Source organism: Vulpes vulpes, chromosome 16 (assembly GCF_048418805.1).
Source record: "Vulpes vulpes isolate BD-2025 chromosome 16, VulVul3, whole genome shotgun sequence".
Lineage (NCBI taxonomy): Eukaryota > Metazoa > Chordata > Mammalia > Carnivora > Canidae > Vulpes > Vulpes vulpes.
This window is the reverse complement of record NC_132795.1, coordinates 18,405,001-18,418,795: the sequence shown is the minus strand read 5'-3', so window position 1 is coordinate 18,418,795 and position 13,795 is coordinate 18,405,001.

The following is a 13,795-nucleotide window of genomic DNA, read 5'->3' as shown; positions in this document are numbered from 1 at the left end:
AAATAGCCAAAAGTTTTTAACAGGAATTCTTTTTTTAAAATATCTTATTTATTTATTCATGAGAGACAGAAAGAGAAAGAAGCAGAGACACAGGCAGAGGGAGAAGTGGGCTCCCCACAAGAAGCCTGATGAGGGACTCGATCCTGGACCCGGGGACATGTCCTGAGCCAAGGGCAGACACTCAGCTGAGCCACCCAGGCCTCCCTTAACAGGAATTCTTAATGGCATATGAAATTAAACATTTTACAATACTGTTCTCAAAATCAAAGTTTTAATCTCTGATCCATATGCATCTGACTCTGTGTGCATATGTGAGTGTATGCTCATATAGACACACGAAACAGTATAGTTAGACTACAAGATCTTCATGAGAAACCTAATTTTAAGGTCAGCTATTGAATTCAAGGGTGAGAGATCTTTTCAAAGTATGAATCAAGAAACAATCATAACTAGGAAAAAAAAACCTTACAAATAATGGAGGGGAGAAATTCAGGTCACAATGTGCCCAGAAGCCATAGTTTTTTTACTTTCCTCAAGTAAGGAGATCTCTAAAAATATAATCTCCGTAGATATTGAAAACATCTTTTGTAGGAGACCATTTGCAGATAATATTCTAGAACATATTTCCCTGTCAGAGCTTTATTGAATTTTTCTGAATTTCCAGCATTTGCATGTGTGATAATGCATAGGGATATAATGAGCAACACCAACAGAGACATAGTTAATGAAGCAAATGGTTGAACGAGAAAGTATAGGTTGAAATGGAGGTTCTAGCAGGAGAAGAAATTGAGAATGTGTTGAAACCATGTTGCTATTAGATTTGATATAAGAATGGGAGATGGATCAACATATCCCCAGTGACATGAATGTGATTGGAGGATCAAAACAGAAGACTATAGTTGGGACTAAGATCCTGAGGGTTTCATTAATACACTTTCCTCTAAGATTTCATTCAGGTGAGAACAAAAGACAGCCCGGCTTTAGTAGCAAATTGCTCAATCACAAGAAATTTCCTAGGCTGTTCGGGGTTGGTACAGGGGCTCAGCCATGTGATCAGAACCCAGGCTTGGGGCAGCCCAGGGGGCTCAGCGGTTTAGCGCCGCCTTTAGCCCAGGGCATGATCCTGGAGACCCAGGATGGAGTCCCACGTCTGGTTCCCTGCATGGAGCCTGCTTCTCCATCTGCCTGTGTCTGTGCCTCTCTCTCTCTCTCTGTCTCTCACAAATAGATTAATAAAAAATAAAATCTTAAAAAAAAAAGAACCAGGCTTGTTCTGTCTTTCCTTGCTACCATCTTTAGGATGTGGCTGTTGTCTTCAAGGTTGTGTGTCATTTGCTTCATTTCTGGGAATTGTATCTATATAATACTCAGGAGAAATGTTGAAGGGTCAAAACTATTTTGAGTTTGTCTTCTTTATTTTTTCTTTATTTTTTTCTTTATTTTTTCTTTTATTTTTCTTTATTTTTTCTAAAGTGTTATTATAAGATATACATACAAAAGAGTCCAAATGTACATGGAATGTGTGTACACACACACAGGATTCAAAGCAGAATAATAAAATGAAAACCTGTGTACAACTGTCTTAGAATAAGAAATAAAATGTAGAACATAGCCAGTATCCTGGAAGCTTCCCATAACCTTCTATTCCAGCTTTCTCTCTCCTTACCTGAGATAAATATTGGCTTATGTTTTGTCACTTTCTTGGGTTACTTTAATTTTGTTATATATGTATGTACCTTTAAGCAATATATATTTTAGTTTTGCATGTTTTTGCCTTTATGTAGAGTCATTTTCTGTTTTCTTCTGCAACATGCTTTTTTGCTCACTATTTGACTTAAGGTATTTATTCATTTTGAGCTCTTCATTTTCACTGAACTATGGTATTTCTGATTCTTGACTATGTACCAGTCCAGTCTCCAATTTAAGTTGTATTCTGTTTTTCCCTTATTTTTTAAAGATTTTTTTATTTTTTATTTATTCATGAGAGACGGACAAAGAGAGAGGCAGAGACACAGGCAGAGGGAGAAGCAGACTCCTTGTAGGGAGCCCGACGTGGGACTCGATCCCGGGTCTCCAGGATCACGACCTGGGCCCAAGGCGGCGCTAAACCACTAGGCCACCGGGCTGATCTGTTTTTCCCTTATTTTAAGAAAGAAAGCTAGTATCTCCTTATGCATGCACAGAGGATTTTCTTTAAAGAATTCATACCTGGGAGTGGAATTGCTGTTATTAGTTATGTTAATTTCCAGCTTCTGTAGCTAATGGCAAATTTGTTCCAGGTATTGTACCAATTTTCTTTCCCACCAGCAATGTTTAAGATTTCTGTTTTTCCACTTCCTTGCCAACATCATTATCATTTAATTTTTGTATGATGGGTATAAAATAGTATCTCAATGTGTTTTACTTTGTATTTTTCAACAAATGGGTGTATTTCTTCAATTTTTTGGACTATGTATGTTTTCTTTTCTGTGAAATGCCTGGACAAGTCTTTTATCCATTCATTTATTTATTTTTGGCAGGGGGCTGATTTCTCATTTACTTTAAGGAGTTCTTTAGATTTTCTGAATTCCAGTTCCCTATTATTTATTTGTGTTACAATTCTGATCTCCTATGTTGTGGCTTACCTTAGCCTGATCTTTATGATGCTTTTGAATAAACATGGCTAAGATAAATTGATAATTTCTGTTTAGAAGCTTTTTCTGTTGGTTTTGTGTGTTTTATGTCTCATTTAAAAATTCTCTTACCATAGGGGACTCGTGGGTAGCTCAGTTGGTTGAGATCTATCTGACTCTTGATTTCGGCTCGGGTCATGATCTCAGAGTTCTGGGATCAGGTTTTGCAATCTGTGCCCCACCACCCAGCGGTTAGTCTGCTGCTCTCTCCTCTCCTTTTGCCCCTCCCCTACATGCATGCTCTCTCTCTCTCTCAAATATATAAATCTTAAAAAAAAAATCCTTGCACCTGAGATCATATTTGCTTCCAAAGGTTTTCATGATTTTCTTTTTTTAAATTTTATTTTCATATTTAAGCCTACAATCTATTTGAAAGTGATTTTTGAATATAGTATGGGGTTGAGATAGCTTTAATTTTTTTCCAAAAAGATCTCCATTTGTCCCACCATTGCACTGATAATCCAATGACACCTCTTCATCAAGCTCCCATATGGATATGGATCTATTTCTCAGCTCTCTATTTTGTTCCAACAGTCTAGTTGTCTATTTTGCTGAGCTAAAATTGCCCTCCCCTAATAGCAGTGCTCTCATAAACTTGCTTTTTGACCTTCTTCATCAGGATGACTTTACTTATTTGTTGTTCTCAATATATGTTACCTTGTCAAATTCCATGTGAAATTCTGTTCGGATTTGGATTGCCATTTCATTGAATTTAAACATCAGTTTGGATAGAATTAACATGTTTATAATATTAAGTTTCACCATCTAAATATGTGGCAGATCATTGCATGTATTTAGTTTTCTAAAAATATGCTATTTTAGAAAGCAATAAAAGTATGGTATCTTGGAATAAATTTGGAAAATATATGTAATAACTTAAAGGAGAAAAAAACTTTACTGAAGATGTATTTTCTAATGTTTTGTTAGTGGCATATAGTAATGTAGTAGACTTTTATACATTAATCATATATCCAACAATCTTGTCAAACCCTTTTAGTTCTTTATAGTTCTTTATAGTTCTTTTCAGTTCTAATAATTTTTCTGGCTATTCTTTTGTGTTATGTACATTCATATGTTATATATTCACATATGAATGATGATGGCTTCCTTTTCCTTTCCAAGCTTAATGTTTTTTATTCCTTTTTCCTGCTTTTGGTTGTAGCTAAGAGCTTTAATACAAGATTAAACAGAAGTGGTGAGAACAAGTATTCCTATTTTGGTCATTATTTAAAAGAGAAGAATTTCAACATTCACTATTAAGCTTGAGATTCGCTCTAGTTTTCTTTCTTTCTTTTTATTGGGGGGGGGGGGGGAGTGTGTGCTCTTTACCAGGTAAGTATTTTCACTTTTAGTCCTATTTGCTAAGGATTATTTTAAAATCACAAATGGACATTGAACTAAAACAGTGTTTTTGCTATTTAAAGTTAATCTTCTAGCTTTTCTACTCTTAATCTATTAGTATGGTTGTGATGCCCATGAAAACATGTCACTCAGCTTTCCTGTTGCAAGGAGTGTAATTGACTGTGGCCCCAGCTTCTCCCTAACTGGATCTAACACTGTGTTCACGTGGAGGCCCAAATTTTCTGTGGGCTGCTGCCAGCCAATGACCAGAGTGAGAATTCTAATGCAGGCTATTTCTGCAAAATGTGGGACTCCCTGATGAATCACTGTGGCTCGAGAACTACATATTGATGTGTTTATTATACCAATGTTTATTACCAGGTGTATATTGTTCATTTTAAAGCATAGAATAGCACCACTAGTCTTCTGCTGGAAGTCTCAATTTCCTAAAAGAAACAATTGATATGAACTTTCTTTTTTTCCTAAATTTTAATTCCAATATAGTTAACACATGGTGTTACATTAGTTTCTGGTGTACAATATAATGATTTAACAATCCTATACACAACTCAGTGTTTATTATGATAATTTTCATCACCTATTTCACTGCAGCCCCCTCCCCCCCCAACCTCCCCTCTTGAACCATCAGTTTATTTTCTATAGTTAATTTATTCAGGAGAGACAGAGAGAGAGAGAGAGGCAGAGACACAGGTAGAGGGAGAAGCAGGCTCCACGCAGGGAGCCCAATGCGGGACTCGATCCTGTGACTCGATCCCTGGACTCCAGGATCATGCCCTGGGCCGAAGGCGGGTGCTAAACCGCTGAGCCACCCAGGGATCCCTGTTCATTTGTTTTGTTTCTTAAATTCCAACATGAATGAAATCATATGGTATTTGTCTTTCACTGACTGACTTATTTCACTTAGCATTATACTCTCTAGATCCATCTATATTGCTGCAAATGGCAAAGTTTCATTCTCTTTTATGGCTGAGTAATATTACTATATATATAGTATGTGATTATACATATACTATATGATTATATATGATTATACTATATATAGTAATATTACTATATATTTATATGTATTTACATATATATCTCACATCTTCTTTATCCATTCATCTGTCAACAGACACTTGGCTACTGCCATAATTTGACTATTGTAAATAATGCTGCAATAATCATAGGGGTGGAGAGGGAGGGGCAAGACGGCGGGAGAGCAGGGTCCCCAAGTCACCTGTCCCCAACAAATTACCTAGAAAACCTTCAATTCATCCTGAAAATCTACGAATTCGGCCTGAGATTTAAAGAGAGACCAGCTGGAACGCTACAGTGAGAAGAGTTCGCGCGTCTATCAAGGTAGGAAGACGGGGAAAAAGAAATAAAGAAACAAAAGGCCTCCGAGGGGGAGGGGCCCCGAGGAGCCGGGCTGAGGCCGGGGCGAGTGTCCCCAGGACAGGAGAGCCCCGTCCCGGAGGAGCAGGAGCTGCACCAACCTTCCCAGGCGAAAAGGCCTCCCGGGGAATTGGAGCAGGATCCCCAGAAAGGCGGGGATGCCCTCGGGCTCCCTGGGACAGTAACAGAGGAACTGCGCCCCGGGGAGGGCGCCGAGCTCCCTAAGGGCTGCAGCGCTCGGCGGGACCCGGAGCAGCTCGGAGGGGCTTGGGCGGCGGCTCCGCGGAGGGGGCTGCGCGGCTCCGGGAACAGCTCGGAGGGGCTCGGGCGGCGGCTCCGCGGAGAGGGCTGCGGGGCGGGAGCGAATCCAACAGCGCCGGCTCCGGAGCACAGGGCGCCGGGACACAGCCCAGGATCCGGCCTCCCCCGGGACAGGCAGAGGCCGGGAGGGCCCAGGACAGCGAGGACGCTCCTGCCTGGAACTGAGCAGATCAGCGGCCCCGCCCGGGAGCCCCCAGGCCCTGCAGACGGAGAGCCCCGGAGCTACTGCGGGAGCTGACTCCAGGGTCCCAGAGCTGCCCCCGCCACTGTGGCTTCCTCCCGGGGCCTCACGGGGTGAACAACCCCACCGAGCCCTGCACCAGGCAGGGGCAGAGCAGCTCCCCCAAGTGCTCACACCTGAGAATCAGCACAGCAGGCCCCTCCCCCAGAAGACCAGCGAGACGGACCAGTTCCAGGGGAAGTCAAGGGACTTAAGGAATACAGAATCGGAAGATACTCCCCCGTGTTTTTTTTTTTTTTTGTTTGTTTGTTTTTGTTTTGTTTTATGCTTTTCTTTCTTTCTTTCTTCTTGATTTCTGATTGCTTCCCCCACCCCACCCCCTTTTTTCTCCTTTCTTTCTTTTTCTTTCTCTTTTTCTTCTCTTTTCCCCTTTTTTTCTTCTTTCTCTTTTTTCTTTTTCTCTTTTCTTTCCTTCTCTCTCTTTTTCTCCTTTTCCCAATACAACTTGTTTTTGGCCACTCTGCACTGAGCAAAATGACTAGAAGGAAAACCTCACCTCAAAAAAAAAGAATCAGAAACAGACCTCTCTCCCACAGAGTTACAAAATCTGGATTACAATTCAATGTCAGAAAGCCAATTCAGAAGCACTATTATACAGCTACTGGTGGCTCTAGAAAAAACCATAAAGGACTCAAGAGACTTCATGACTGCAGAATTTAGATCCAATCAGGCAGAAATTAAAAATCAATTAAATGAGATGCAATCCAAGCTAGAAGTCCTAACGACGAGGCTTAACGAGGTGGAAGAACGAGTGAGTGAAATAGAAGACAAGTTGATGGCAAAGAGGGAAACTGAGGAAAAAAGAGACAGGCAATTAAAAGACCATGAGGATATATTAAGGGAAATAAATGACAGCCTGAGGAAGAAAAACCTACGTTTAATTGGGGTTCCCGAGGGCGCCGAAAGGGACAGAGGGCCAGAATATGTATTTGGACAAATCCTAGCTGAAAACTTTCCGAATCTGGGAAGGGAAACAGGCATTCAGATCGAGGAAATAGAGAGATCCCCCCCTAAAATCAACAAAAACCGTTCAACACCTCGACATTTAATAGTGAAGTTTGCAAATACCAAAGATAAGGAGAAGATCCTTAAAGCAGCAAGAGAAAAAGAGTCCCTGACTTTTATGGGGAGGAATATTAGGGTAACAGCAGACCTCTCCACAGAGACCTGGCAGGCCAGAAAGGGCTGGCAGGATATATTCAGGGTCCTAAATGAGAAGAACATGCAACCAAGAATACTTTATCCAGCAAGGCTCTCATTCAAAATGGAAGGAGAGATAAAGAGCTTCCAAGACAGGCAGGAACTGAAAGAATATGTGACCTCCAAACCAGCTCTGCAAGAAATTTTAAGGGGGACTCTTAAAATTCCCCTTTAAGAAGAAGTTCAATGGAACAATCCACAAAAACAAGGACTGAATAGATACGGTGACACTAAACTCATATCTGTCAATAGTAACTCTGAAAGTGAATGGGCTTAATGACCCCATCAAAAGGCACAGGGTTTCAGATTGGATAAAAAAGCAGGACCCATCTATTTGCTGTCTACAAGAGACTCATTTTAGACAGAAGGACACCTACAACCTGAAGATAAAAGGTTGGAGAACCATTTACCATTCAAATGGTCCTCAAAAGAAAGCAGGGGTGGCCATCCTTATATCAGATAAATTAAAATTTACCCCGAAGACTATAGTGAGAGATGAAGAGGGACACTATCTCATACTCAAAGGATCTATCCAACAAGAGGACTTAACAATCCTCAATATATATGCCCCGAATGTGGGAGCTGCCAAATATTTAAACCAATTAATAACCAAACTGAAGAAATGCCTTGATAATAATACACTTATACTTGGTGAATTCAATCTAGCTCTCTCTATACTAGATAGGTCTTCTAAGCACAACATCTCCAAAGAAACGAGAGCTTTAAATGATACACTGGACCAGATGGATTTCACAGATATCTACAGAACTTTACATCCAAACTCAACTGAATACACATTCTTCTCAAGTGCACATGGAACTTTCTCCAGAATAGACCACATACTGGGTCACAAATTGGGTCTGAACCGATACCAAAAGATTGGGATAGTCCCCTGTATATTCTCAGACCATAATGCCTTGAAATTAGAACTTAATCACAACAAGAAGTTTGGAAGGACCACAAACACATGGAGGTTAAGGACCATCCTGCTAAAAGATGAAAAGGTCAACCAGGAAATTAAGGAAGAATTAAAAAGATTCATGGAAACTAATGAGAATGAAGATACAACCGTTCAAAATCTTTGGGATGCAGCAAAAGCAGTCCTGAGGGGGAAATACATCGCAATACAAGCATCCATTCAAAAACTGGAAAGATCTCAAATTCAAAAGCTCACCTTACACATAAAGGAACTAGAGAAAAAGCAAAAAATAGACCCCACCCCCAGCAGAAGAAGACAGTTAATTAAAATTCGAGCAGAACTCAATGATATCGAGACCAAAAGAACTGTGGAACAGATCAACAGAACCAGGAGTTGGTTCTTTGAAAGAATTAATAAGATAGATAAACCATTAGCCAACCTTATTAAAAAGAAGAGAGAGAAGACTCAAATTAATAAAATCATGAATGAGAAAGGAGAGATCACTACCAACACCAAGGAAATACAAACGATTTTAAAAACATATTATGAACAGCTGTACGCCAATAAATTAGGAAATCTAGAAGAAATGGACGCATTCCTGGAAAGCCACAAACTACCAAAACTGGAGCAGGAAGAAATAGAAAACCTGAACAGGCCAATAACCAGGGAGGAAATTGAAGCAGTCATCAAAAACCTCCCAACACACAAGAGTCCAGGGCCAGATGGCTTCCCAGGGGAATTCTATTAAACGTTTAAAGAAGAAATCATACCTATTCTACTAAAGCTGTTTGGAAAGATAGAAAGAGATGGAGTACTTCCAAATTCGTTCTATGAGGCCAGCATCACCTTAATTCTAAAACCAGACAAAGACCCCACCAAAAAGGAGAATTACAGACCAATATCCTTGATGAACATGGATGCAAAAATTCTCAACAAGATACTAGCCAATAGGATCCAATAACACATTAAGAAAATTATTCACCATGACCAAGTAGGATTTATCCCCGGGACACAAGGCTGGTTCAACACTCGTAAAACCATCCATGTGATTCATCATATCAGCAAGAAAAAAACCAAGAACCATATGATACTCTCATTAGATGCAGAGAAAGCATTTGACAAAATACAGCATCCATTTCTGATCAAAACCCTTCAGAGTGTTGGGATAGAGGGAACTTTCCTTGACATCTTAAAAGCCATTTACGAAAAGCCCACAGCAAATATCATTCTCAATGGGGAAGCACTGGGAGCCTTTCCCCTAAGATCAGGAATGAGACAGGGATGTCCACTCTCACCACTGCTGTTCAACATAGTTCTGGAAGTCCTCGCCTCAGCAATCAGACAACAAAAAGACATTAAAGGCATTCAAATTGGCAAAGAAGAAGTCAAACTCTCCCTCTTTGCCGATGACATGATACTCTACATAGAAAACCCAAAAGCCTCCACCCCAAGATTGCTAGAACTCATACAGCAATTTGGTAGCGTGGCAGGATACAAAATCAATGCCCAGAAATCAATGGCATTTCTATACGCTAACAATGAGACTAAAGAAAGAGAAATTAAGGAGTCAATCCCATTTACAATTGCACCCAAAAGCATAAGATACCTAGGAATAAACCTAACCAAAGAGGTAAAAGATCTATACCCTAAAAACTATAGAACACTTCTGAAAGAAATTGAGGAAGACACAAAGAGATGGAAAAATATTCCATGCTCATGGATTGGAAGAATTAATATTGTGAAAATGTCAATGTTACCCAGGGCAATTTACACGTTTAATGCAATCCCTATCAAAATACCATGGACTTTCTTCAGAGAGTTAGAACAAATTATTTTAAGATTTGTGTGGAATCAGAAAAGACCCCGAATAGCCAGGGGAATTTTAAAAAAGAAAACCATAGCTGGGGGCATCACAATGCCAGATTTCAGGTTGTACTACAAAGCTGTGGTCATCAAAACAGTGTGGTACTGGCACAAAAACAGACACATAGATCAATGGAACAGAATAGAGAACCCAGAATTGGACCCTGAAATGTATGGTCATCTAATATTCGATAAAGGAGGAAAGACTATCCATTGGAAGAAAGACAGTCTCTTCAATAAATGGTGTTGGGAAAATTGGACATCCACATGCAGAAGAATGAAACTGGACCACTCTCTTTCACCATACACAAAGATAAACTCAAAATGGATGAGAGATCTAAATGTGAGACAAGAGTCCATCAAAATCATAGAAGAGAACACAGGCAACACCCTTTTTGAACTTGGCCACAGTAACTTCTTGCAAGATACATCCACAAAGGCAAAAGAAACAAAAACAAAAATGAACTATTGGGACTTCATCAAGATAAGAAGCTTTTGCACAGCAAAGGATACAGTCAACAAAACTAAAAGACAACCTACAGATATTTGCAAATGACATATCAGATAAAGGGCTAGTTTCCAAAATCTATAAAGAACTTATTAAACTCAACACCAAAGAAACAAACAATCCAATCATGAAATGGGCAAAAGACATGAAGAGAAATCTCACAGAGGAAGACATGGACATGGCCAACATGCACATGAGAAAATGCTCTGCATCACTTGCCATCAGGGAAATACAAATCAAAACCACAATGAGATACCACCTCACGCCAGTGAGAATGGGGAAAATTAACAAGGCAGGAAACAACAAATGTTGGAGAGGATGCGGAGAAAAGGGAACCCTCTTACACTGTTGGTGGGAATGTGAACTGGTGCAGCCACTCTGGAAAACTGTGTGGAGGTTCCTCAAAGAGTTAAAAATAGACCTGCCCTACGACCCAGCAATTGCACTGTTGGGGATTTACCCCAAAGATTCAGATGCAATGAAACGTCGGGACACCTGCACCCCGATGTTTCTAGCAGCAATGGCCACAATAGCCAAACTGTGGAAGGAGCCTGGGTGTCCATCGAAAGATGAATGGATAAAGAAGATGTGGTTTATGTATACAATGGAATATTCCTCAGCCATTAGAAACGACAAATACCCACCATTTGCTTCAATGTGGATGGAACTGGAGGGTATTATGCTGAGTGAAATAAGTCAATCGGAGAAGGACAGTGTATGTTCTCATTCATTTGGGGAATATAAATAATAGTGAAAGGGAATATAAAGGAAGGGAAAAGAAATGTTGGGAAATATCAGGAAGGGAGACAGAACATAAAGACTCCTAACTCTGGGAAACGAACTAGGGGTGGTGGAAGGGGAGGAGGGCAGGTGTTGGAGGGGAATGGGTGACGGGCACTGAGGTGGACACTTGACGGGATGAGCACTGGGTGTTTTTCTGTATGTTGGTAAATTGAACACCAATAAAAATTAAATAAATAAATAAATAAATAAAACCTTTAAAATTCAAAAAAAATATAATCATAGGGGTGCATATCATCTTTTTGAATTAAGCATTTTTTATTCTTTGGGTAAATACCCAGTAGTGGAATTACTAGATCATCTGGTAATTCTATTTTTAATTTTTTTGAGGAACCTCCATACTGTTTTCCACAGTGGCCATACCAGTTTGCATTCCCACCAATAATACATGAGGGTTCTTCTTTCTCCACATTCTTGTCAGTGCTTGTTTCTTGTGTTTTTGATTTTAGCCATTCTGACAGGTGTGAGGTGATATCTCATTGTGGTTTTATTTTCATTTCCCTGATGATAAATGATGTTGTGCATCTTTTCTTAGGTCTCTTGGCTATCTGTATGTCTTCTTTGGTGAAATGTCTGTTCATATCTTCTGGCCATTTTCTAGCCAAAAATCCAAAATTGGATTTTTTTTTGTGTTTTTTTGGTGTTGAGTCGTGTAAGTTCCTTAGATACTTTGGATATTAATCCTTTATCAGACATGTCAACATCTTTTCAAATATCTTTTCCCATTTAGTAGATTATCTTTCAGTTTTGTTGATTGTTTCCTTTGCTGTGCAAAAGCATTTTATTTTGATGTAGTCCTAATAGTTTATTTTTGCTTTTGTTTCCCTTGCCTCAGGAGACATATCTAGAAAAATGTTGCTATCGCTGATGTTGGAAACATTACACTCTGTACTCTCCTCTAGGATTTTTATGGTTTCTGTATATTCTTTTTAAAACATAGTATACTAGTCACCCAATTCTTCAAGATTAGCAAAAAATAAAGTAAGAACTATAACTCTGGAACACAGCTGGCCCTTGAACAATGTGGGCATGGGATGCTTATCTCCTGCACAGTCAAAATCCATGTGTAGTTTTTGACTGTCCAAAAACTTAACTACTAATAAATAGCCTACTGTTGATTGGGAGCCTTACCAATAACATATATAATCAGTGGACACATATTTGTATGTTATATGTATAATCTTATAATAAAGTAAGCTAGAGAAAAGAAGATATTAATAATAAAACCATAAGGAAGAGAAAATACATTTTAGTATTCTACTGTATTTATTTAAAAGAATCTGCATATAAGTGGACCCATACAGTTCAAACCCATGTTGTTCAAGAGTCAACTATAATTGATCAGCAATGAAAAAATAGTCATGTTGAAAGTTAAGCTAACATTGGGAAAAAAAGTGACCGTTTTAAGCTCATAAAATAGTCAATAAAGACAATATTGGATTTAGTCTATTTTATAAAAAATTATTTCAAAATGTAGAATTTTCTCATTGTGAGAGGCTCCAGGAGGGAAGATAATTCAATGTGGATGGGCATCCTTTATTTTTTTTTATTTTTTTATTTTTTTTTATAAAGAATTTTATTTTATTTATGATAGTCACAGAGAGAGAGAGAGAAAGGCAGAGGGAGGAGAAGCAGGCTCCATGCACCGGGAGCCCGACATGGGATTCGATCCCGGGTCTCCAGGATCGCGCCCTGGGCCAAAGGCAGGTGCCAAACCGCTGCGCCACCCAGGGATCCCGATGGGCATCCTTTAAAAGGAAATATGTTTTTAAAATTTCCTAGTTAAATTCAATTTAGGTTACATATACCATATTATTAGTTTTAGGAGTGGAATTTAGTGACTCGTCAATTGCATATACCACCCAGTGCTCATTACATTAGGTGCCCTCCTTAATGCCCATCCTCCAGTTACCCCACCCCCCTACAGCAACCCTCTTTTTGTTCCCTACAGTTAAGTCTCTTAAGGTTTTCCTCCCTCTGTTTTCATCTTATTTTTCCTTCCTTTCCCGTATGTTCGTTTATTTTGTTTCTTGGTTTCTACATAGGAGTGAGATCATATGACATCTGTCTTTCTCTGACTGGCTTATCTCACTTAGCGTAATACCCTCTAGTTCCACCATGTTCTTGCAAATAGCAAGATTTTGTTCTTTTTGATGGCTGAGTAATATTCCAGTGTGTGTGTGTGTGTGCACGCCCGCACATGCGTGCGTGTGTGTGTGCGTATCTCACATCTTCTTTATCCACTCATCTGTCTGACAATGTGATATAAAATGATTGCAGTAAGGAAAATATAGAAACAACTGATAGAACCAATGAAGCTCCAGGAGGGCTTGCTGATAGACTCAGAGTTTAAAAGGCCACATCCAAGAAATGAAGATGAGGAAAGAGCCAAATGTCACTAGGTCATAGTTTGAGATATCAGTTGGTATGTTTCTTTTTTTCTCACTCTGAATTCTCTCTTTCCACCCTCCTTTCCTGGCTACTTAAGTAATAAAGTGGCCTTAAACTTCATTGTCTCAGAAGAGCTATGT